Source organism: Etheostoma spectabile, chromosome 11, assembly GCF_008692095.1.
Source record: "Etheostoma spectabile isolate EspeVRDwgs_2016 chromosome 11, UIUC_Espe_1.0, whole genome shotgun sequence".
Lineage (NCBI taxonomy): Eukaryota > Metazoa > Chordata > Actinopteri > Perciformes > Percidae > Etheostoma > Etheostoma spectabile.
Window position 1 is genome coordinate 12,473,727 of NC_045743.1, and position 26,015 is coordinate 12,499,741.

Sequence of the window (26,015 nt, forward strand, 5' to 3'; positions counted from 1 at the left end):
ACCTGCCACTCATCACATAGCAGGAACAGCTTGGTAAAGTAAAATTGCATGTTTGTTCAAAGGATAAAAGTAGAACTATTTCTTTTTCAAATTACCTCTTAACCCTTGAAGCCATACTAAAAGTTACAATAAGAAACTCTTAACCTCAATTTGTTATAACAGACAGAAATAAGTGTATTGTTTCTAAAATATGCAAACTGGTTGGGAGAAGTTCACTGACTTAACACAATGGTTTCTGTTAATTGTGTTGTAGAATTACTGTTTTGTATTGTTTGAGGGTTTTTATAGACGAACATGAATTATCTTAGCTCAACAAATGATCAAACAAGAGCTTGCAGATATCAGCGGATTGAAGACTAATTACTGGATCTCCTTTCAACAAAAATAGTAATTCCCAAAATCTAACGATGACTCATACAGCAATCAAAAATTGTCGTTGTTTATTTTTTTATGTGTGTTAAGCCATTTCATCCCGTCAATTCAAGCATGTATCACAATGTCTGTCCAGAGTAAAGAGATGAAGCAGGACAGGTAAACTGTCTGTGAACACATCAGCCGTACAAATTCTGCCCAGACAAGGTAAGCAACGGGCCAATTACTGTAAGCAGTCCATTTGTCAAATTCATGGCTCTTATCTGCTTCTCCTTGTCTTCTTTTGTCTGACTTCTTTGCATCCTTTCACTTATAAATATTCCTCCCACCTATAATTTCTTCTTCCCGCTTCACCTTCCTCCACCTCCTCCTACTCACTCCTCCTCCTCCTCCTCCTCCTCCTCCGCCACCAACTCTCAGCAGGCTTCATCCTTAGCTTCACTCTCTTCTCTCTCTCTTCATCGCCCTCCTACGATCTAAGCACTTTTACACGCCACCATCTCCCTGTGTGTTAGTGTGTGTGTGTGTGTGTGTGTGTGTGTGTGTGTGTGAGTCACACATGCTGCATTGCAGAGCTCTCCTCTCAGGGGCGTCTCACTGCAGGAGCCAGAGAGCAGGAGAGGAATTTAGTGATGCAAGATATAGTTCCTATAAGTGTGTGTGTGTGTGTGTGTGTGTGTGTGTGTGTGTGTGTGTGTGTGTGTGTGTGTGTGTGTATAATGTACTTATGTATAAGTGTGTGGCTTGCAAATGTGTACGGTTGCATGTTTGCAGATGTCATTTTTGAATTGACTAAGACTGATACATCAGAGTGGTGTTTCAATTTTCTCATCTGACTCTCATCTCCAATGAACACATTTCCCAAAAGGACAAACAATTCCTTTAACTGTATCAGAACAGCATGCTTTCCTCTGTCTTCCCATATTCCTTTAACTGTTTCAGGCTATAGTCTATATTTCTGTCACATTTTATCCTCAAGGCTGGTTTTGCTGGAGCAGGAGAATCTGGACTATCTTGTGAATAACCAAGCCAAAGTAGTTCAGGGTCGGGTAATTTTATCCACAGATGAATAAAGTTCCTTCCTATAAGGCCTAAAAAAGATGATTGTCATATTGAATGTAAAAGGTCTTTGCAACTTGCTTTCTTTGTCAGTAGATTTTCACAGTAAAACATAATCAGCAATCCTGCTGTTAAAAGAAGCCTCTTATTAGAGCAACTCTCAGCGAAGAGGGGTAACAGAGGTGTACTGTAAATGCGACTTCAAAGACTTTTCATCAGAGAAATATGCACATTTGTGATTTTTTGCGATGAAAGTAAAAAGATGATGAAAGCATAAAATAAGACTTCTTAGCAGCTTCATCCAGGAATTATGTTATCAGTGCTGGATGGGCCTTTAAAAACCTTTAACCCAAATATAGAGAGGGTACAACACAGAAAAACACCAGTTGCTTCCTTTAAAGGACCTACTGTGTATTTTGTTTCCTGAAAAGAGAATTATTATAGTTATGGATTCTAATTTAGATTTTTTTTTTATACCGATGGCCAACCCTTGTTAACAGATTATTAACTGTTAACCGACAAGAAGGCAACTGAGTCCCAGTTTGTCGTGGACACATGCAGCCACTTTCCCAGAACCGCTGGTGTGACCGACTTAAGTCTGCAGCTGTCGCCAGAGTGCATGTCTGAGCCTTTCTCCAACGCATTCACCCGTGAGGTTGTCAGCTGTGTGTCTGCCTTGCATACTCTGTGTTTAGGATGGCCGGTCCTCATTGTGATAGTGGCATGTGTCACTCACCAAAGCGCCTAAGCGTCCAGCAGAGGGCCACAAAAAAAAACAAGAGTTTACAATGCAAGTTGCTAGAGCGCTAGAGCTACTGCGCATAATTTTGAGAAGGAGAAAGACACAACAATTAGAGAATGGCAAAAGTTCAAAGAGAGTGATGAAATACAATCCGAGATAAAAAATAGTGCAAGTAACACCTGCAGCTCACAAGTAACATAAGTATTTATGTTTGAAAAATTAATTTCAGGCAGCGCTTCTACCAAATAGCTTCTTCAGGACTACATTCATCAGTTGCTTCAGTTTTTTACATATATGTTCTGCCCCTAATGTGCTGTTTCTGTCCAGTCTATTCAGTCTATTCTAGCATGATTCTGTCCAGTCTTGTAACTAGATAGATCACGATTTTGCATGAAAATAATAGGAATGAAAAACAAGTACTTGACCTCAGTCATACACGTGTACACAGACGATGGCAGGCACACATTAAAACACTATCCACTATCCATCACCAACCTCACTACCTGGAACTCTCTTTGTACAAATGCAGAAAACAAAGAGAAGCCATGAAAGCGTGACTGCCTTTCAGCAGGCCTTGGTGCTGATCGTTTCACTAAAGGAGCTCTTCGCTTCCCACTCAGTACCCACTTCCCACTCACAGCTCCTAGCAGCCTGCCCTCACATGTACATCCACCCACACAGCCATTTCATCTGTGGAGGTAACAGCCATTCTTTGTGCCTCTCTCTTTCTCTTGTTCCAAATGTTCCCTTTTCTCTTTCTGACAGGTATTCACCACATCCCAAGTCTTTAGGATAAATTAATGTTGTTCTGATCAGGCTTACAAAAATGCTGTACATGTATGTGGTTTTGACTGGTTTTGGCTTCAATCATTCATACATGGCGAGCCACCACAGCAATCCTGGTGCACCATAATGCTTTATTTCTCATCATCATATTGCCAGCAATGAATTATTACAGTGTATATGCTGTATAGATACACATCAGGGGGATAAAACTCTGAAAAAAAAGTGTAAATGTTGGTAACGCAACTGTACATAAAAAATCATAAAATAAAAAAATAAAATAGAGTACTTCCATATTTTAGTTTTACATCGTCATACATGCCTAGCCGGAGAGAGAGAGAGATAACGTTCACGGACATACACCTAAGTATGTCAAAAGTGAGTTGTTTTTTAGGAGATGCATTTATTTATAGCAGCTTGTATTGGTACTTTCAATGAATCATTTGATATGAATTTGATCAGTAATTTAGCTGTAAAGCAGCCACCACATTTGATAAGACATATGGCAGGAATCCTTGGTTACCTGGTTAGGTGATCTGGGACTAGATAATGAGTCAAGCGGGATGCAAAAAAATCTGTCCTCTCCAAATCTCACAGGTTTGTCGTCAAGATTGTCAGAAGAATGCCGAAATCCAAGGGGGACAGCCTCCTAGTCAGACCTGGAGATTAGGAAAAAGCAGATTGGCTTATTATGTTTTGATTCTTGTTTTTTTATTTTAACCTGTATTCCCATGTATTAGACTGGACATTACAAATGATGTCATTCCCCATTCAGACAGTAGATCAACAACAAAAAAGCAGCGCATTACACAATCACATATAGTGTAAAATATTAGGCAATTTCATAAAAGTCGAAAGGAGGAGAGGAACAGGAGAGGAAGAGATAGACTTTATCATGTTTTAAGACTTTCTGTGAGCCACTCCATGCTGATGAGGCAGAAAGAAAACAATAAAACACAATGTAATTCAATAGAACCACACACTGCAGCCTCCAAACTAACCTTCAAGGTATATCAAAGTCTCTCTTGAACAAAACCTGAAAATGTTGACCTTCATAAGTACAATTTAGCACACCACTGTGCTACCACTGTTAGCACTAAGTTTAGGATGGGTGTACCTAATAAACTGGCAGCTGAGTATAAATGGCCATAATAACCAATCATCTGCTGTAGAGATAATTTACAACAACCATTTGTTGTTTGCGTACTAAACCCAGATGGGAGTATGGTGATTAACTCAATGAAAAAGAAATAAAGATGGGCACAAACAAAATACCAACGTCATAGAACAACATCACAAAAAATGTAACTTCTGTTAAAAAAAGATCTGCAAACCCATGACACCACAAACTAGTACATGTTAAATCGCCATAGAGCTGAATTAACAGCTCAGTGACACAATCAAAAAATATGTAAACTTTATAAAAGGTAGTGAAAATACAGAATTAATTTCATGCTCACTTTGCTTTTTTCTCTACTTCTATATAGATACACTTGCAGCTCTCCATATGTTTCTAATCACAGCCACCAATAGCCTCTTTTTGATCACATGATCCATATGTCATTATTGTGTATGCCTTTATGTTGTATGTTCAGTGAGTATTTCATGACTACTGGCTCAGATGGGGCGATTATTTGGATCACCTGCAGGCACAAAATGAAGGAACACCTGGAGGCTAAAAACAGTTGTTCTACTTTACTACCAATGTTAAAACTTGCTGAGCTCTTACCACAGCTCCATTCAGCATTCAAAAGTATTTTTTCCCTTAATCAACACTGATGGCTTCTAATAGATCATTAATATACATAGAACATTATACTTGATAGAACTTGAAATCATTTCTATGTATGAGAGATGAAAGTGTTGCTCTCTTGCCAATATTTAAAATAATAAGACGACTAATGTCAAGCTTTTAAGCAGATTAGTTTCAAGCATCTTAACATTTCAATTTGTGTCTAGAATTGGTATAGAAACTCTCAGACAGATAGACACTTGTATACTTTTTACAAGGTTTTATGAGTAGTGTCCACAAATACTTTTTTTTATCTCTACTTTTGCCAGAAGATGTAATCTCATTTCAGTAAGCATTTTTCAGACAAGAAGATATTTGATTTAAATACTTGTCTTTTGCCTGTTGGCATACTCAGACTCATCTTGTAATTACCGCTGTATCTACTCCAAAGCAATCAATGCATTGACTCATGGTTCAGACAGAGAGCCTATATTGTAATGGAAGAAAGACAACTTGTCTGAAAAAATCAAATCATTAATCACCCGAGGCTCAGTGCTTTGCGATACCAGTCACTCTTATGAGATTGCTGGTATAGCTGTCTTTCATTAATTGGTGTCTGTCTTGTGTATCTGTATCTTTTAGTTTGTGTTTTATGGACCATGATTTTAATAATGAAGGCTATCTATCTATTAATGTTTTCCGCAATTCCATGGTTTTCCTTAATTCGATGTAAAAACATTTATCAAAACTGCAAATCAAATAATACACCAAGTTCTGTGAGAACACCACTATGCCCTCCCAGACTGTACACTGCTTTCCCAACCATAAGTCGTGGCTCACCAGTGACCCGAAAGTCCTTCTTAATGAGAAGAAGAAAGCTTTCAGGTCATGGGACAGACAGGAGCTAAGGGAAGTACAGCATAGACTGCGGGATGAACTGTGGGAGTGTATAATACACCTACAGGAGGAAGCTGGAGGCCAGTCTCCAGCAGAACAATATGAGGGAGGTGTGGACAGGGATGAAAGAGATCACCGGGTGTGGGGGGAGAAGAGGACAAACACCAGGCAGCCGTGAGAGAGCAAACAAGCTAAATCGTTATTTCAATTGGTTTAGCTAACAGCCATCCCCTGCCTCCTCTACCACTCCAGCAGTCCCTACACCCCCTCTTTTGTCCCCACACCTCCCCCCTCACTCCCCTGTAGTCAGCCCATCTGCAGTCAGCCCACGCCCCCCACCACTACAGCACATTTCCTCTCCCCCCCACTGACACTTCAAGCACCCCCCTGCTTTGCATTCACACCTGGCCAGGTGAAGAGACAGCTGGAGAGGCTTCACCAGCGCAAGGTTGCTGGCCCAGACGGCATCAGCCCCTGTGCCAGTCAGCTGTCTGGAGTTCTCCAGTACCTCTTCAACCTGAGCTTGAGCCTACGGAGGGTTCCACTGCTGTGGAAGACGCCCTGCCCTGCCCTGCCCTGCCAGTGACTCTCACATCCCATGTGATGAAGGTACCAGCAGAATGTTGGAGATGTTCTACCAGTCTGTTACCAGCAGAATGTTGGAGATGTTCTACCAGTCTGTTACCAGCAGAATGTTGGAGATGTTCTACCAGTCTGTTACCAGCAGAATGTTGGAGATGTTCTACCAGTCTGTTACCAGCTGAATGTTGGAGATGTTCTACCAGTCTGTTACCAGCTGAATGTTGGAGATGTTCTACCAGTCTGTTACCAGCAGAATGTTGGAGATGTTCTACCAGTCTGTTACCAGCAGAATGTTAGAGATGTTCTACCAGTCTGTTACCAGCAAAATGTTGGAGATGTTCTACCAGTCTGTTACCAGCAGAATGTTGGAGATGTTCTACCAGTCTGTTACCAGCAGAATGTTGGAGATGTTCTACCAGTCTGTTACCAGCAGAATGTTGGAGATATTCTACCAGTCTGTTACCAGCTGAATGTTGGAGATGTTCTACCAGTCTGTTACCAGCTGAATGTTGGAGATGTTCTACCAGTCTGTTACCAGCTGAATGTTGGAGATGTTCTACCAATCTGTTACCAGCAGAATGTTGGAGAAGCTGTGGTGGAGAGGAGGTCTCTGAACAAACAGTTATCCATCATGGATAACACCAACCACCCTCTCCACCTCACACTGGTCCAACAGAGGAGCACCTTCTCTAAGAGGCTCCGACAGCTCCAGGAAATCATTCCTACCACAGCCAATAAAACTATTTAACATTTCATCACTAGGTGAAAGATAAGACTCTGAGACATCACAATACTGCACTAAGTGCAACCTGCACAATAGGTTTATCTACATTGTAGCATACTATTTAAGCAGTTGCACATTTTTGTATTCCCATCCTTTATATATTCAAACATTTGTTCTTATATTTTATTCCTATTATTATTATTATTCCATGTATAGTTCATGTATATTGTATGTATGTATATTGTATCCTAGTATTTTATTTATATTTATATTCTGTGCTGTGTGACTGATTTTTCTGCTGTATCTATCTATCTGTCTATCTATCCAATGCTTTTTCGTTTGTTTTGCGTACCCGAAAGTACATATCTTAACAATTAAACTGAAGGAATGATTCAACAGTTCAGTAAAAACCCTTTTCTGCTGTCTTGCAGAGAGTTCGATGAGAAGATCAATGTTACTCTCATATCTGTCTGTTAAACATGAGGTTGATCAGATTAGTTCAGTATAAAGACTGGAAACAGCTAGCCTGGCTCTGGATAAAAATGCCCACAAACACCTCTCAAGCTCAATATTTCAACCACTTTTCACACTCTTTGAACTTTAATTATGAAGAGTACCTTTATTTTAACAAACTTTTTCTTTCTTGTACAATGTCTTACTCCACAACTGTTTCACCCTATCATGGGTTTATTAATACATTTGCCAGTATCTACTTCCCACAAAAGAGCAATAAAAAGTTGATGTACAACTGGGTTGCTATGAACTACCATTTGGTTTAATTTCATTCATTCTATCTCTAAATCTATTTGAATTGGAAAAGTATAAAGTGTATTTCAAATATACTTCAAGTGACAAATTGTATATTTTTATTAAATGCTGAAAGAAAAGCTATAGCCTACTTTTAATACAACACATTTAGTAATGTGACAATATTTAATTTTTCCCTAGCATCAAGAACCATCTTAACTAGAATAGAAAGAGCAGAGTGACTGTATTGAAATCAATGCAAGCCTGTGGCAAAGAAAGCCAAAGCCTCAGAGCTTGGAAAGCTACGTTTACAGAAGTAGAAGACACATCTTTATTCATTGCCTCGGTCTGACAACAGCTGAGGGTCACAAGTGAGTCATACATCAGACAAGGACCTTGGATAGGCCTGTATGCTCTCTGTGTAAATATGCAGTTTGGTTCCCACACAACACATTTTACCAGGAGAAAACACACCTCAGGCAGAAGGCACATCTCTACACCTTATACGTTATGGCACTCAATGGTGAATTCAACATTTCAGCAGTGTTTTTTTTTAATCACTTATATTGAGAAGGAAAAAATGTTTCATAGAAAAAAATAAGTGTTCCGTTTTTATAGTAGGACTGTAAAAACTGTATGTCGCATGAAAAGTGAAATGATCATAAAAATGAGTCAACCAGTGAAGACTGTATAGCCAAAGAATTCCAGACCAGTCTGCATAAAGAGTGTTAAAGCTCACTGTGAGATGTACTACGCTGCCCTACAGGATCAACCCATGCAACTTCAATTATGTATGGTCAAGAGTTTCCAATAAAAATGCAAATGAAGAGCCTTGAAGCGAAATAACTCATAATTAATGAACGAAAAAAAATCATGTTTGAAAAACCTTTGGTGGTTTCTTTTAGTAGATACAAATTTGAACTGTGGTGACAAAGCAGACAGAAACCAGAAGCTGGTCTGGTGAAGCCATGGCCAGTCTCTGGCAGCCACACTCACTAGTTTGTCCACAATGTCATTACAGCCTTTTGCCAAGCATCATGGGACTAAATGATATTGTGTGTTTAAACAGAGCCTGTCTATGGTACGCCTGGCAAACCTGGTTCCTTTTAAGGATTTGGGTTATCCTGAGTCACTCACTAAACTGAATTGGGTTGTGCGAGTCACTTGAATTACTTGAGTCAGTATTGCTAGGAATAAGAAAACTTTAAATTTTTAAATTGACTGTGTGCTCGACCTAATTCCATTTAAACATATTACATTTACACACAAAACCTACAGTAGGCCTAACTAGGCTACATCAAGAACAGTCTATGTCATTTAAGAAGTCAAAGAATGGCTTTTATCGTTGATTTGCTTTACTCTGAGCTCATTCATTTGCTCGTCTGCTACAGATCCACTCATTTAGCCGGATCATTTGCGTGATTGACTGACGCATGCTAGAGCTCACGAATCAGTGAGGACTCACGAGTTGTCTTTGAGCCGAGGTGAGCCGAGGTGAGCCGAGCCGCAAGCTTGCAATGTTTCGGACTGCTCGACTTAATTGCATTGTAACATACTACATTTATACAATAAAACCTACAATAAGCCTAGCTAGGCTACGTGCAGAACACTGTATGTAATTTCAGAAGTGAAATAATGGCTTTTGTTGTTAATTTGCTTGGTCAACCATCAATCAGATAATAGATACATTTTATTATTTCTGTTTCTTTAATTGCAACAGAGATATCCAGCAGACCAGGAATTCTGCCAGTGTTTATTTAAATAAAATAGATCTGAAAATACGTGGAACTGTATACAGGGTTTATTTTTAAGAATTATTTTATGTCTTTTATGTTACAGCATAAATAACTTGGAAACCTGGTCTTGGTGTAGAAGGGGCACCTTGTTGTGAATTCTTGTTAAAATAGCAATACACCTTGAGAGCTCAGACAGGGATGCCATGAGGTCCAGGTGCCCTGCACGGATTAATCATCTTTCCCAGATGAACAACTCCCCAGCTGAGGAGATACAAAAGGACCAGGACCCCTGCCCACTAATAATATTGAGGGCATATTGGGGCAGATCTTTCATGAGAATTAATCCAGACAAGGCACAAGACCTGACGGCCAAGCTCTCAAGATATGTGCAGACCTATTGGTAGATTTCTTCACAGAAATAAAATAACATTTGTTTCCCTACTTAAAATCCCCAATTGTCTTGATAAGAAGTGATACATTTCACATTAAAACTTAACCATACTCTATAACACATACCGGTAAATACTTTTATTTTTAACACCGTCAAACCAATTGTACGCCCGGAGACCACAAAATAAAGTGTTGAGCTATGCATCTTACTAACAACGAAGCATTTTTTATATTTTATTTATACCTTTACTGACCACATGCAAAAAATAATTACATTTCAATATCACCATAATTATGTAAATTGCAGGGGTTTTGAACTCAACTGTTAAAAACACTGTCTGTTACTGAAGAGAAATAAGCAAAGTAAATACAGACTCAAATGACTTTAAAAGTGACAATGCTTGAAATACTATACTATGTCATACGTTTTGAATTGAATTGACAGATGGACATGGAGAATTATAGTTATTTATCTCTTCCACCAGGGAATCTATCGCTTCCCCTCTCCAGGGCAGCAGGGCAGAAGTCCTGTAACTTCCAACCGTATAAACATGTGTATACCATGGCTAGTGCAGTGACAGGTTGGTACCGTCATACCACAATATATCCCCAAAGTACCAGCAAGAGGCTGCATCCATTCTGTTGTGAGTGATCTCAGAACATTTTGCTAATGTTCTAATTTGTATTTAAATTAAGTGAGACACAGTCTTTGGATGAAACTATTTTATCCCATTAATAAACTATTTTGGGTACCTTTTTTTTGGCCAATTACAGAAAGCAGAACAAGATGAAAACATAACAATGACATATTACCTTATTAAGTCGCTTAAAGAGGGGGAATAATTTGAGAGCTTCCTTTGCCTCTATAAAATCTGTTTGCTATAATATTTTTTATTACACTCATGCTTCTTTACACATCCAGCAGATACAGAAACTTCAACTCCGGTAACCTTTTTACTCAATTCAAACTTATAAAAAAATAACTGGCCAATCATTAGGCCCAACATAACTTTAACCCTCACTTTTTCAACCATGTTACTAGTGGGAAACAGTGATATTGGGTTATTTTACTCATCTAAACTAGTACAAAATGTGTCAAACTTTAAATAGTGTGTCCATTCATGTGTTGTCAAATAATCCTTTAAAAGGTTGTGAAACGTAATTAATTATAACATTATATGTCTGTTTTATGAAACTAGAAGGTGTGCTATAAGCAGGCAAGTAATCTGCACTGCTATCTGCATGATATTTTTTAACATGTTAAATATGTGGCCACACCCCTTCAGTGATGTCATAGCAGATGCCATGTGGTTGAAAACTAATTCACAAATATGATTTTGCTATAGGAAACACAGACACACACAGATACAAACACATACGCACACAGACTTGAGAGAAATAAAGTGTATGCGAATGATTTTGGACATACGGTATCTTTCCAAGTTATGCTGTCCTCCCCCAGTATGAAGGTCCTTTCTGCTTATTTATTATGCAGCCTTGTACCTCTAACAAACACACACAGATCACACACACACACACAAAATGAAAGTGCTTTACTCTGTCTCTTGGCACTGCACATCCAGCAGCCACCTGCCAGCCCATATTTAATGCAGTCTGCAGGGGGTGATGTGTGTGTCTCTGTGCAAGTTTGTGTGTTGCAGGTGACCGAGCTCTTTTCTGCTTATAAAAATGCAAGGTGCTTGTGTATTTGCAATGTGGACCAGTGTGAGGAGTTGAAATATATGTGTTGAACCCTCAAGGCCTTAAACAAAAAGCCTTTTTTTGACTCATCTTGATTCAGAATAGTAAGTGTAAAGGGGTTCCCAGATGAATGATTATATGGTTATGTAAAGCTTTTATTTTTAATGAATGTGTGCTCTGCCAGCTAAGGTCTTAATTTCTGCCTGTATGATGCTCACCTGGAGACGGTCCTTTCAAGAAGAAGGCCAACATCAGTTGTTTCAGTTCCCCAAAAACTACTTACGTTTTTGCATTTGGCATGGACAAACAACATATTCTGTTTCATTGATGGACGTATACTATCAAGGCAACGTCCCCTCTAATGTGTAGGTATGGACCACAATGTTTTAAGGGCAGATGACAATACTCAAATTTCTTGAAGAGATACGAAAAACCTCCATTTTGTCATTGATGAGATCCAGAAACTTCAAAGTACACTTGAAGATGAAAAGAAACTAATGACAGAAAGCAAAACAAAAAATCTTGAGTTACCTTAGAGCAAGGAGATTAGATTTCCCCACAAGCAATAACTGCATACGTGGAACCTTTAGTTAAATAGACAGTAATCTTTTTTCAAGACATTCCTTACCATGTCTAAGTGACAGCCTGCAAAAAGTAATACCAAAATGTAACTGATACCTAAAAAGAAAAATGTGTGCTATTCAATATAATTCTTGGAGAAAAATAATCACTTTCCCCAGCTGAAATTCTGCCGGGCAAAGTGATTTTTTTTCTCCATTAGCGTCTCATGTATCAGCCTACCAGAAATGTATGTGTGTGTTCGTAAATGTGTGAGTGTGAGTGAACTTACAACTATAGAAAGGTGCCCTTCCATACGTATTTCATTACTTTGAGGTAATGTCTGAAGTTCTACCATGGACTCTGTAACATATTTTGCCTTGGTTACCTTGTTTCAAGCCATTCTAGCGTGGTATAGAAAGCCTGCAGGAAGACTCAACTCGATTTGTGCCAGTTCTCTTTAATATTCAACAAGCTAAGCTGCTTGACTCTGATTGGCTAACAGCTAGCCAATGAGAGCCTGGTTATCAGCATCCTTTACCCAGCTCATTTGGGTGAGCTCATGAATAGTAATGAGCTCAGGCAAGATGACATCAGACTGACCAGCTTTTGTAATTGTCCTGATTTCTCAGCTTATTACTTTTCAGTGGCTAGAGCTGACAATGGAGGTAGCAATTCATTTTCACATTCACAACATAACACAAACACATATGGACCTAAGATATTTCAAAAAATGCAAGTAAAAACAGTTTTGTGTGGCAGGGCACCTTTAAGCTTTAATCAGACACTGTTTTATTTAAGAAGTGTTTTAGTAGTAGTAAAATTGTATGCGCAAGATGAGAAGAGATCCTTCCTTGAATTCTGTGTAACTGGTTAAAGGGCACTGAGTCCGTTGGGATTTTAGAATCCCAATTTCAAAGCCATTTGCCACCTCGTTCACACCAGTTGGCATTTTTGGCTGAATTGTGTTGAAATAAAATAAAGAACTGTTATTTAATTTAAGACGGGCATGAGTTGATTGTAAGCACTGCCAGAATGAACTGTTGTACTCTATCTCTTTATGTTAGGCAGATTCCACACAGGCTTAGTACAGTACTATTCAACTTAAATTTCAATAATTCAGTCTATCAAACTTGGACAATACAGTTTAACAATGAGACATAACTGTCTGTACTTCAAAGCACATTACGCCATCCATATATATACGCTCCTTGTAATTTAAGCTATTGTTTATGATGACCCAGTCTCAAAGAAGCATGAGAGGAATATGAATGATAGAGGAAAAGGAAGTGGAGGTGAAAAAAAAGCTCTCAATTGATTGCCCCTCTTTTAAGTTCTAGTCAGTGAAGTGTGTTAATAAGTAAGTAAATGTAACTAATTATGAGAGAATGTTTAACTGTAGTGTATCCCAATCAAACTATTCAGTATCTCTAAATTAAAACATTTTCTTGTACAAAAGTATTAAAAATCTAGACATTTGTTCTTGAAAACCCCTGTAAGACACAACAGAGCAATGTGATTATTGGCTTTCTTGCTGAGAGTTAGATGAGAAGATAGATAACACTCTGTCCTCTAAATATGAAACTATGACCAAGGGGTTGGTTAGCATAGCTTAGCAGAACAAAAATGTTTCATTATTTGGACAGAATCAGCCTAGCTGTTCCCGCCTGCTTTCAGTCTTTATGCCAAACTATGCTAACCATCTCCTGGCTGTAGCTTCCTATTTAAGACAGACAGGAGAGTAATGCTGATGGTCTCATCTAACTCTCAGCAAGTGAGTATATTAAGATATCATTAAAAAAAAAAGTCTCATTAAGTTTTAATCAATTCAACGTGATTACGGACATAGTGTTCTCATCTGATTAAAGCATGTTTCAAATTATTCTGTGAGGGGCCTTTATCACAGCTGTCATTGACCGATGGGCACTAGAGTTACACATCACTTATGGGGACAGAGCAATCTCAAGAATTCATCCAAAAACTACCAAAACCAACAATCTGTATAGCAACAGCATCCCACTCTGCCTTTCAGGACATCACAGGGATAGAAGAGTGTAAATAAGTACGTAGTTAGTTCCTAAAAAAATGTGATCGGGAGTTTATAGACAGGATCCAGCCTCAGTCTACAAGAAACTGAGCTCTTTTAATAAACATTTCCTGAGGCTTTCAAGTATAAACTGTTGCTTTCTGGGTTTTTTAAAATGAAAAACATGTGGCACACATTATCATTTGGTTTGTATTGTTTCTATACAGTCATACTTATCAATCTCTTGACTGAGACAAATATACATATCAGCAAATATTGCATGCAGAAACAAAATTGCTTTCATGTGTGAATATTTCACAATAATTCCTGTCAATATGTGAGTGCCTTGACAACAAAGAGAGGGAAGGACACCGAATTACAGTCGGGTAGCCGAGTGAGATGAAAACAAAACAAGAGACAAAGAGATGAAAAGAGACGCAGAGGAGATGTGGTCAAGAAGAGAGAGAGAGAGAGAGAGAGAGAGAAGGAAAGAAGATGAACGTCTAGCCTAAGGAGTGGGGGGAGTCTGGGCCATTACATCACTGCTGCAGTGGCTGACAACATGAACATTACCGACACCCTCTCTCTCTCTACGTGTACAGTCTACAGTAACTGCCATCGTACAACATATGGTTATGACTGTCCCACTCTTTTTTGCTTTTTTATTGGGACTATTACTCAAAAATAAAAATGCATTTAACATTCAAACCGCAAAAAGGCTAGAAGTCAAATGAAACCTAAGTAGGACCTCTTACACAAAGAAATGTAGAAATATTATGAAATATTATTCTAATGTTATAAATTACATAAAAGAATGTTAAGTCATTACACCTACAAGACATGCTCCAAGTCCTCATGGAAATATTGAAAGAATGTTTTGGAGGTTGGAAACACCTAGCTCATGATTTGTGTTTATTTTTTAATAATTCAACACATGTTGATAGCATTTCTCACCCTCACACTGCTTACATTTTTAATGTGGTCCTGTTGATTAATATAACGTCCCCTGACGATTTCATGACACAAAGAAATGTAGCAATCAATAACAATTTTCTTATTTAAGCTGATATTTTGTATGCACATAGAAATAGATTTGGTTTAATACAACCCTCAAAACAAGGTGAAGGTTTCTCAGTTCTAAGATGCTGGGATAAGGGTTTCTCCAAATATTTCTGTCCAGGACCTAAGGCAAATTAAATTTGTTGGAGGCTTATGTTTTGCATATAGTAAATAGCAATGTTTGTGTGTGTGGTAGATAGTCAAAAAAGAACTGTATAGTGTATAAAATGTGCAAATGATAAACTGTATATCCTTCCTATTTGCAGTTTATTGTAATTAGTAATGGACTGAATTGCTGATATAGGAATTGGAGAAATGGCTACAATGTAGCTGGGTCAAGACCGCCTGCCTTTCTGGTTCAGCCAGCAGTGTGATGGAGGGGTGAGGCGGAAAGAGAGGCTAAAAAACAGGAGAAGGTCAAACAGACCTGCTGGGTAATGCCACTAACATTTTCCCTCATGAAGACAGCAGGGAAGAGAAAGACGACTTACATGTTAACATCAGATATTTTCATTATGTTGGAATGTAAACATCGTTGTTGAAACCTGACAAAGAGCGCCCTGCTAGGGGTGTGTGTGTGTGTGTGTGTGTGTGTGTGTGTGTGTGTGTGTGTGTGTGTGTGTGTGTGTGTGTGTGTGTGTGTGTGTGTAAAAGGAAGGGAGCAAGAGCAAAATAATTGGTGGGGATGAAGCGCACCAAAGTATACGAAGGAGCTAAATGATCAATAGCCAGTGTAGAGTTCTGAATATTTGAGAGACAGTTGAATGAAAAACTGCCAGTGAATAGTCAGCTGTAGCCAGTTAGGACCTTCTAAAAAGTAAATTAAACATAAGGACAGCCTCATTAGAGCAGGAGTCTTCAATGTTTTTTAAGCCAAGGACCCCTTAATTGAGAGAGAGAGACCCTAACCAGGACATACAAGTCATTTAAATTTCAGAAAACACAGCACAACACAAACAATTTTTCTTTTTCTTTTTTAGCATCTGTAACCCAAAGTCATTTGACACAATGCTAATATAAAAAATATTGCCTAAAATAAATTTTAATTAAAAAAAAGAATAACTAGGGATTCTAATTTAGTTGTTTCTTTTTCTAAACAGCCGACCCTCGTTAACCGATTATTTACTCTTAACCGGAAAGCAGGAAACTGAGTCCCAGTTCACCCGTCTGGGAGGCTCTTACATATTTTCCGCGTTCAGTGTCCACAGATAGCTGCAGCTAGTTTCCGAAGAACCTCAAGTTCACAGCGGAATGTATGTCTGAGCCTGCTTAGCTGCAAGGTTGTCAGCTGTGTGTATGCATGGCATACTCTGTGTAACGGACCAACCAGTGCTCATCGATATAGTGGCGTGTATCACGTAGCTCTCCGCTGTGAGCGACAGCCCAGCAGTCGATTGTGAGAGCCACAAACATTAAAAAAAAAAGCTTGATACGCAAATTTAATTAGTAGTCAAAAAATAGATTGTATGGTAGGGCTGCACAATTATGGCCAAAAGGATAATCACGGTTATTTTGATCAATATTGTGATCACGATTATTCTCACGATTTGTTGATTTAAACCAAAACAATTTTATTGTCACATAGGCTGTTTATAACTGCTTTCACATCTGTATTATGTTACTATCTTCTTATGTTGAAGCACGTAACACACGTAAATGAAAATTATCTACCTGAAATAAATAGCGTAGGATATCTATATTTTTTTAAATGTATCTCTGAGAAAGCTCCTTTGCTTGTTTTCAATAATAACTGATTAAAAGAGCTAAGGAGAAAGGGGGAGTGCTACTTACAGAGAGACAGCTGATCACTATGAATGGGTCCAGCACTGGTTGAACGGCGGATACACACGTCGTGTGTATGAAATGTCTGTATCGTCACTGCGCTGCATTTTTATGAACTATGATATTCTGACCACGGGTCACATCTTTTGCAGGTACAGCAAACTCGGTCTCACGCTATTACTCTACGGACTGAAGTTAGTTGCATTCAATAATTTCTTCTGTGTTCTTTACCGTGGCCGCCGCAATAGCAGTTACCCGCGGAAACACTGGTACAAATACAGGTTTGCCCCCCATACTTAACAATATACAGCTGTGTCATTAACAATTAAAACTGTAGACAAATGTCAGAAGTGTGGACCGGCGCTGTGCGGCCGGGCTGCGCGGAGAGTAAGAAGAGAGAGAGTAGAGGAGAGATCCAAACACAGAAACGGCTTTACAGAAGAAACGGGTCATATAACGCACAATTTATATCTTCATATCCATATTCATATCCATATAAACAACATTGCAGCCAATGCAAGGACATTAGGTGCACCGGTGCGTCCTAGAGGAAAAATGTTACTCGCGCCGCAGACCCTGTGAGCTAACAGACGCTAACTAGCACCGCCACCGACTAGCACTGGTCACTGCTGTTGTCTGAATAACAGACGGAACAAAATGTTGCGTTTACTGGTAAACTGGTAAACCTTGAGACCGACGTATGACCGACTGCTATCTGTTGAGTTTCCTCCCGTTTCTCTGTCCTCTGAGACTGTCTACATCTAGAAACTAAGCCGCGCGATGCAGGGGACAACTCTGACTGGCACATGAGCAGACAGTGGTTTTCGGAGCGGTAGATGCGCTATGCAAAAAAAACCGGAACGTTCTATGAAATGACGCTTTAAAAAAAAAAAATCGCTTGATCACGCAAATTTGATCGTAGGAAGTCAAAATCGTGATTGTGATTAAAATTTGATTAATTGTGCAGCCCTATTGTGTGGCCTATTTTTCTTTTACCATGCAATAAGCTTTTTTTTATTGTTTGAATTGTATTTTTTATTTCACTTTTTTTATTAATATTTTTTTTAACTGTTTAACTGATAGCATTAATGGGTCAAAATTCCTATTGTTGGTAACCGGTTAAACGTTCAATTTTTAACAAACCTAAAACTAACTAAAACAGTAATAAGCAATGCTATATTATACAGTATTAATTTCAACATACTGGGTACTATGTTAAGTTTCAAAATAAATCAAGTGTGAACGCATCAGCAAAAACTAGCATAACCTCACCTACACACACCCAGCAGGTCACCAACTCCTACGATTTATTTTCTCTAAATGTCATTTGGCTTGCATCCATTGATTTGCATTTTCCTCCCCACCATTTCATGCTGGTCAGAGAAAATGTAATTAACTTTTGTGAGTTTATAGTTTTACTTGGGGGCAGTTGATGACAGCCATAGCCGCTCAACCATATGGACCAGCAAACCCAAACAATAGTCAGCAGAGAGCTGTGGAGTTAGATCTCAATTCTCGGCAGTATCACATTGCGGGGCTAGGGTTAATCTAAAAATAAATATGGTTATTTACATTTTAGTCCAAAGAAGATGAATTGCTTATTTTGTGTAAAGGCACGACATATCAAAAGGAAATAGATGTAAGGTTGGTAGTCTTTCTCTGGATGGTCAGCTGGACAATTTGTACTTCAACGTTGTCACTTAAAATTGGCAGAAAGGTGACCAGACTGGACTCCAGAAATACATTTTGGACTAAAGTGAATCTACAGTGTCTCAGTAGTCAGGCTACTACGGCTTTCCACTCTGCACTTGAACCGTGTGAAAATGAAACTGCTCAACAGAATAACTGTCTGGAGTGTCTAGACATGTTCACACGCACACACACACACACACACACACACTAATAAAGCCTGATGTTTTCACATATATTCATGGACACACAAAAATAAGTATATCAATATAAAATAGAAATGCCTATGGTTTTGGATTATTATTAAAAACATACAAAAAAATGAATTCAGTTACTCACACACACACACACACACACACACACACACACACACACACACACACACAACACACACACACACACACCACACACCACCACACACAACCGGTGACAGAGATAGACAGAAAAGCAGACGGGACAAAAGAGGGATGCGTCTATTTTGTATCTCCTATAGCAAAATTACAATTGTGTCTATATGAAACCGGCACGGTGACGCAGCATCTTTGCAGTGGCACCCAAAGACATATGGAGAAAAGGATAGAGGGTGAAATGCCAAAACAAAGAGAGAGGGGGAGATATTGAGAGACTTACCTGGCTAGATGGGATGTTGTCCGCGGCTCAGAAGAAAAGCTAACATCCGAGAACTAAAAGGGTGAGGAGATAAGGGGAAAGAACAGTAGTGAGGGGGAGAGAGGGAAGGAGGGAGAGGGAGAGAGAGAGAGAGAGAGAGGGAGGAGAGAGAGAGAGAGAGGATTAGATTTGGCTGCCAGTATTTTGGGAGGGCAGCGGCAGGTGGCACCTTGGTTAACACACACAAATACACACACAAACACACACTGTCCACATATCTTCGAGACAGATGGAAAGTAAGGGATAGAGGGAGACGTGAGAAAGTAGCTAGAAACGGAGCTGAGAGAGTATGACTGAGAGTGGTTTCCAATCAGTTGCGGATCTAAAGGAAGCCCTGTGCTATCGCCCAGCTGGGAATTGCAGAGTACACAGGAGAGACAGAGGAAGAGGTAAAGTGACAGCAAGAAAGGGAGAGCTTATCAGTGTATGTGTGTGCTTGTTGATGCCACATAAGCAGTGTCTATTAGACAGCATTCACAACAACTAAAGATGCTTCTCTTTGCCTCAAAACACACACAGTTGAAAGCTCCATGAAAGGGATACACAAGAACAGAGACACACTAGTTCGCTTTAGTCCAACAGCAACACAGTCTGAACCCACTAATAATTGTAGACACTGCAGGCTATCGTGGGTATTTCAGCAAGAGTGCAATGAGTTCATATACATTTAAATGGCACTGAACGAATAACAAACTACATAAATCTTCCATGTCAAAAATAATGAAGTAACATTTCCGATGCTCGGTACTTTCCCATGATCAATTTGGACTCTTACTTAATCCTGAGCATTAGGGTAAACGGAGACTCTATTGCTGTATCGTGTCCTGAATTAACCCTTACACTTTGGGGTTACTGTTGCCAGGTGCCAAAACCAGCCAAACTGACAAACACATGGCTAAACTCATTGTGGAGGAGCAGCATCAATAAAAAGGTCTAGGGCACTAAAATGCAAAACATGTAAGCTTTTCCTGTATAGTTGTGTGATGTTGGGCAGCAGCCATGGGTTAATATATTCAATTTTGTAGGTAAGTTGTATTGAAGAAAATAATCAGTAATCATTTCAGGAATTTATAAAAACAAACAAAATACCCCAAACTGCTGACTCAGAGTCGACTTGGACAAATTGTTGATTCAGGTGAAGCCCAACTAAGGTCCTTTCACTGAACTCATTACACTGTTGTAAACAGCGAGGACATTGACCTCTGGGACAACCTCAGCTTGAATGCTTGCAATCTCATTCTTCAAGTTATCACACAAAGCCTAAACGCTGTGCATTGTCTTTGTGTCAGAAATGTCTTGAAACTGGACTCCCTGCTCTGTTGTCTCAGTGGTTCCTGGTATCCACATGCCCACACAAACACAGCCCCTTGTTTATTATTATTTTATTTTTTTTAACACAGAGCAATTTTCAGTCCAAACACATGTCTTCTTTCCAAATCTTGTACCCCTGAAGAAAAAGGACAATACAGTGGTGTGAAAAAGTGTTTGCCCCCTTCCTCATTTCCTGTTCCTTTGCATTTTGTCACACTTAAGTGTTTCAGAACATCAAAACCCATTTAAACAATAGTCAAGGAACAACACAAGTAAACACAAAATGCAATTTGTAAATGAAGGTGTTTATTATTAAAGGTGAAAAAAAAATCCAAACCATCTTGGCCCTGTGTGAAAAAGTGATTGCCCCCTTGTTAAAACATACTATAACTGTGGTTGTCCACACCTGAGTTCAATTTCTCTAGCCACACCCAGGCCTGATTATTGCCACACCCGTTCACAATCAAGGCATCACTTAAATAGGAGCTGCTTTACACAGTAAGGTCCACCAGAAGATCCTTAAAAGCTACACATCATGCCGAGACCCAAAGAAATTCAGGAACAATTGAGAAAGAAAGTAATGAGATCTATCATCTGGAAAGGGTTTTAAAGCCATTTCCAAAGCTTTGGGAATCCAGCGAACCACAGTGAGAGCCATTATCCACAAATGGCGAAGACATGGAACAGTGGTGAACCTTCCCAGGAGTGGCCGGCCGCCCAAAATTACCCCAAGAGCACAGCGACGACTCATCCAAGAGGTCACAAAGACCCCACAACAACGTCCAAAGAACTGCAGGCCTCACTTGCCTCAGTTAAGGTCACGCGTTCATGCCTCCACCATCAGGAAAAGAATGGGCAAAAATGGCCTGCATGGCAGAGTTCCAAGGAGTAAACCACTGCTGAGCAAAAAGAACATCAAAGCTGTCTCAATTTCTCCACAACACATCTTGATGATCCCCAAGACTTTTGGGACAACATTCTGTGGACCGATGAGACAAAAGTGGAACTCTTTGGAAGGTGTGTGTCCAAGTATATCTGGCGTAGAAGGAACACTGCATTTCATAAAAAGAACATTATACCAACAGTAAAATATGGTGGTGGTAGTGTGATGGTCTGGGGCTGTTTTGCTGCTGTCAGGACCTGGAAGACTTGCCATGATAAAAGGAACTATGAATTCTGCTGTCTACCAAGAGATCCTGAAGGAGAATGTCCGACCATCTGTTGTGTACTCAAGCTGAAACGAACTTGGGTTCTGCAGCAGGACAATGATCCTAAACACACCAGCAAGTCCACACCGAATGGCTGAAGAAAAAACCAATGAAGACTTTGGAGTGGCCTAGCCAATCCTGACTGAATCCTATTGAATGTTGTGGTATTGCCTTTTAAAAAGGTTCTGCTCGAAAACCCCTCAATGTAACTGAATTAGGACAATTCTGCAAAGATGGTGGGCCAAAATTCCTCCGGGAAACGCTGTAAAAGCCTCATTGCACATTATCGCAAACTTGGTGCAGTTGTTTCTGCTAAGGGTGGCCCAACCAGTTATTGGGTTTTAGGGGGCAATCACTTTTTCCACAGGGCCCATGACTTTTTTGGTTTTTTTTTTCACCTTTAATAATAACACCTTCATTACAAATTTGCATTTTGTGTACTTGTTTTTGTCCTTGGACTATGTTAAATTGGTTTTTGATTTTCGGAAACACTTTAAGTGTGACAACCATGCAAAGGAACCGGAAAGGGGAAAGGGGGGAAAACCTTTTTTCACACCACGTAGGTATAGGAAATGGCACATAGGACCAGATGGCGGAGCATATAAAAACCAAAACTACACTGTGGGTCTATAAAAGCGTTAATTATTTTTGCCCATTACCTGCTTGATAAGAAGGGGGTAACACCAAAAATAGACATGTATCTGTTGTGTCAGAAGACACAACTTAAACATACAGATAATGATGCGGGGAAGAGAGGTGAAGGAAAGATTGAAGAATGCAGGGTTTTTTTCTTCATTCGAGCAGGGTATATTTGTTGTTCCTGAGAAATGTTGTTTAACTTTATCAGCATTACCAATTTGTTCTAGAACTCAAATTGTTAGCTGATTATTCATTAAGTCGATCAACGGAAAAATGATCAGCAACTATTTAACTTTTAAATGAGAAAATGCTTGCAAGTTGCAGCAGTTACAGTTTGTCATAAACACAAGGGAGACTTGTTTAAGACTTTTCGTTGTTGCAGTTTCAGATATTACTTGCCTTTGTAAAGCGTCATAAGCACAGTCAACCAGTTAATAAGCTTGTCTGTGCTTGTTTCACAGCTTCATCAGACTAATGCCCTCTGTATCTGATCAAAATGAAGACAGCTTTTCAGGAAGACAACAGTTCCTAGGGCTTTGCACCATTATTGCACAGTGTCTGTCTGAATTTCCATCATCATTTAAAATGTCTTGAAATTAGTAACCTTTTACCCTTAATGTGAAGTGGTTCCAGCAAGCAAATTTTTCCCAAGGTTGTAAATTCATGCTGGTAATGTTCTTGTTTCTGAAGGCTACATTTGAAAAAAAAGAACAAAGCATTACTAAAAGCTTGTCAATTTAATTTAATTTCCCGCTGTTGTAAATCCCCCACTATTGGTATATGAACCCGTCCAACATACCATGCTCTTCGTGAGACAGAACAGCTTATAGCAAACATCCCTACACATAACAGTACATGTGTATATTCGAACTTGATTGCCCTTTGCATTTCACTCCTGACAAATGGGAACTAACAAGTCATCAGAGAGCTCAGCGGGCTGTCCTGCTCAGCTTCCCGTCTGCCCTGGTGTTATAAACACAAACTATTACTAATCTGATCAAATGGTGTTTGACAAAGTCGCCGGATTCCACACATGACACAGCTGATGATTAACCTCTGAATCTCGTCAATGTGTCAGAGAAATTACATCTGCTGTGTAAAAAGTTTAATCTGTTTCAGCAGGTAGTGCCAAAGAGGTGAACAGATACAACCAGATGGCATTGGATCTACAGTCATGCTGTGGTGACACAAGTGGTAATTAACATTAATCTGATGACATGAATACACCTAGACATACATTTGAAAGTATAAGTATGCAACATCTTTATGGGGATTTCTTTTTTTAAACCACATATATACAGTCCATTTCCAATGGAGGGAAGCAATGGCGGTAACATTAAACATGTGTACACATTGCTCCACTATTTTGGGAGACTGTTTTTGTTGCCCCAACAGCACCCTGGATAGCTCAGTGGATTTCTTGGCTTGACAGGATTGGACTGAACAGCCCAAACAACATGGAGGAAAGTCTAATCCTTGCTCTATCTGGGCATCTGCCTTTATGACCTAATAGCAGACAGTTATTACAAGCAAAATGTAAGTGTTTATTTAAAAACAAAAGTTAGTTATATTTATTTAAAAAAAGAAGGAACACATATTTTGTTTCTGACAGTGCTCCAGTTATCCACTTATCTACTTGCAGCTGTACTGATAGTCTGATAATGAGTGAAGTTGTGAATGCAGCGTAACACCTTTATTTATCAGCATTTTTCTGTACATGATTCTCCTATTACACAGATTATGCCCTTTTAGGGACCTCTTAGCTATGAAATTACTGTAATTCAACATCCAGCCAAAGCCCAGAGAGTCAAACGTGAGTTATGACAAAGGACATCAGAAGTTGTCTTGGAGACTAAAATATGCTGGTGAGACACTAAATGCCAAATGTCAGGTTTGTTATTGTGGCGTTAGTGAGTTGATGACAGTTAGGTATATTTCAACCTGGAAGACAATAAACTGATCTTCTACTTGGGACAGGTTCAATCATCGAAAGGACACTTTTAAACTTTTAAATGCGGATAAGATGAGATTAGATTTCAGCAACTAAATTAAAAAAAGATAAAAGAAGAAAAAAAAGAAAGAACGAAAGAAAACTTGATCCAGTGTATGTTTGCGTCTGCAAAATCCTTGAAATGAGAGTAGGAAATCAAATCATCCACTATCGCCAGGGGACATCGACATTCAAAGGAAACACCTCGAACTGTTGGGTCTTCTGGAGGCTTCATTGGCACTTAAAAAGGAGGAGTCAATTTATTGTGCAAAATTTTAGCCCACTTTTTTTCTAAATTGTTGTAGATAGGTTTCCACAAAGTATAGTTATGTCTCTATCGGTGCTTTGGTAAAACAGAAACAGACTCTGCCCTTGTTATGCCAACAGGATATGCACTCCAAGAAGCAGCAGGACAAAACAAGCTGGGAGAAAATAGAAAAACTGAAAAACAGAGATTATTAGACTAAAAAAATTTAAGATTGATAAATTTATCAATCTTAAATTTTTTTAGTCTAATAATCTCTGTTTTTCTCTCTGAAGTTACCTAATGTCTAACTTTCCTTTCTCTCCCTGGGCAATAAACATAAGACAAATCCCATTTGGTTGTCATGATGGGGAGGGCGATAGCAGATTATTTAGTATTTGTTTGGGGATGCGAGTACCAAAAGAACCAAAGCAAGGCCAAAGCATAAAGATGAGTCAGATGTTGGTATTGGAATGACACCAAACTGAAACATGCAAACATGCCAAATTGCTGCTTTTGTCTGTTCCGTCATTTGAACATCTTTTGGCTTTTGGATGTTGTCTGGACAAGACAAGACATTTCAAGACCTCATCTTGGACCCCTGTTTTAGGCTTTTCCCCCCCCAGATATTTCATTGGCAAAGCAATTCATCGGTTAGCCTAATTGTGTGAGATTAACCTTCTGTTCAACAATATGTGCCTTCAAAAATCCCTAACAACCCTGATGAAGTATATATAGTAATATTCGTCAGGTTGTTTTTTTAGACTACACATACCTGTGCTATGCTAAGTGATCAGGTGTCGAGGCAAGTTTCTTTTGTTCTGTGTGTGTGAAATTGTGAAAGTGTGAAATATGTTTTCTTTGGACCAATTTTGGATCAGGTCATAAAAGAGAGAGAATGTGTACAAGAAAACGCATAAAGAAATACAGTTACAATGACAAGTTATTAGCAACTTGGAAGGTATTGAATCACATTCTAAATATCACTGAATACTTGTGATGGGCTTGGTTCAAAATTAACAAAAAGTTAAATTTTTACCATGTTTTTTTTACCAAGGGGAATACTCAGATCTGATTAGCTGCAGGGTGTCCTCTAAAGAGTGAAATAGGACACCTACTAAACGAGCTCGATGAAACTGACTGTTGACAGGTTCTAAATGAATGCGCTACATTAAAAGAAAAAGAATGTTCACGTTATTTACAACACTGACGGTAGTGCTTTAGTGCCTCGTTCTCTTAACACCACAGGACGGCGCTAACACACAAGCTGCAAGAAGTAAGTCACACTGCCCCTCTGAACGTAGTTTTTTTCACAGCGATCATATCTCATTCCGTTCGCTGTTCAACTCTCTACTACAGGCTGCGGCCGACAGTA

The 26,015-nt window shown here is 39.1% G+C and overlaps 1 protein-coding gene across 1 annotated transcript in view; it reads right to left on the bottom strand.

Annotated features, from left to right (window-relative positions):
• The window catches only part of map2 (microtubule-associated protein 2), a 102,232-nt gene that overhangs the window by 49,150 nt on the left and 27,067 nt on the right, over positions 1-26,015 (bottom strand). The window contains exons 2-3 of the mRNA XM_032529959.1: positions 19,210-19,262; positions 3,480-3,615 (exon numbers count right to left, since the gene is read on the bottom strand). The gene's annotated coding sequence lies outside the window, so the exon portion shown is untranslated. The remainder of the gene's footprint in view (positions 1-3,479; positions 3,616-19,209; positions 19,263-26,015) is intronic.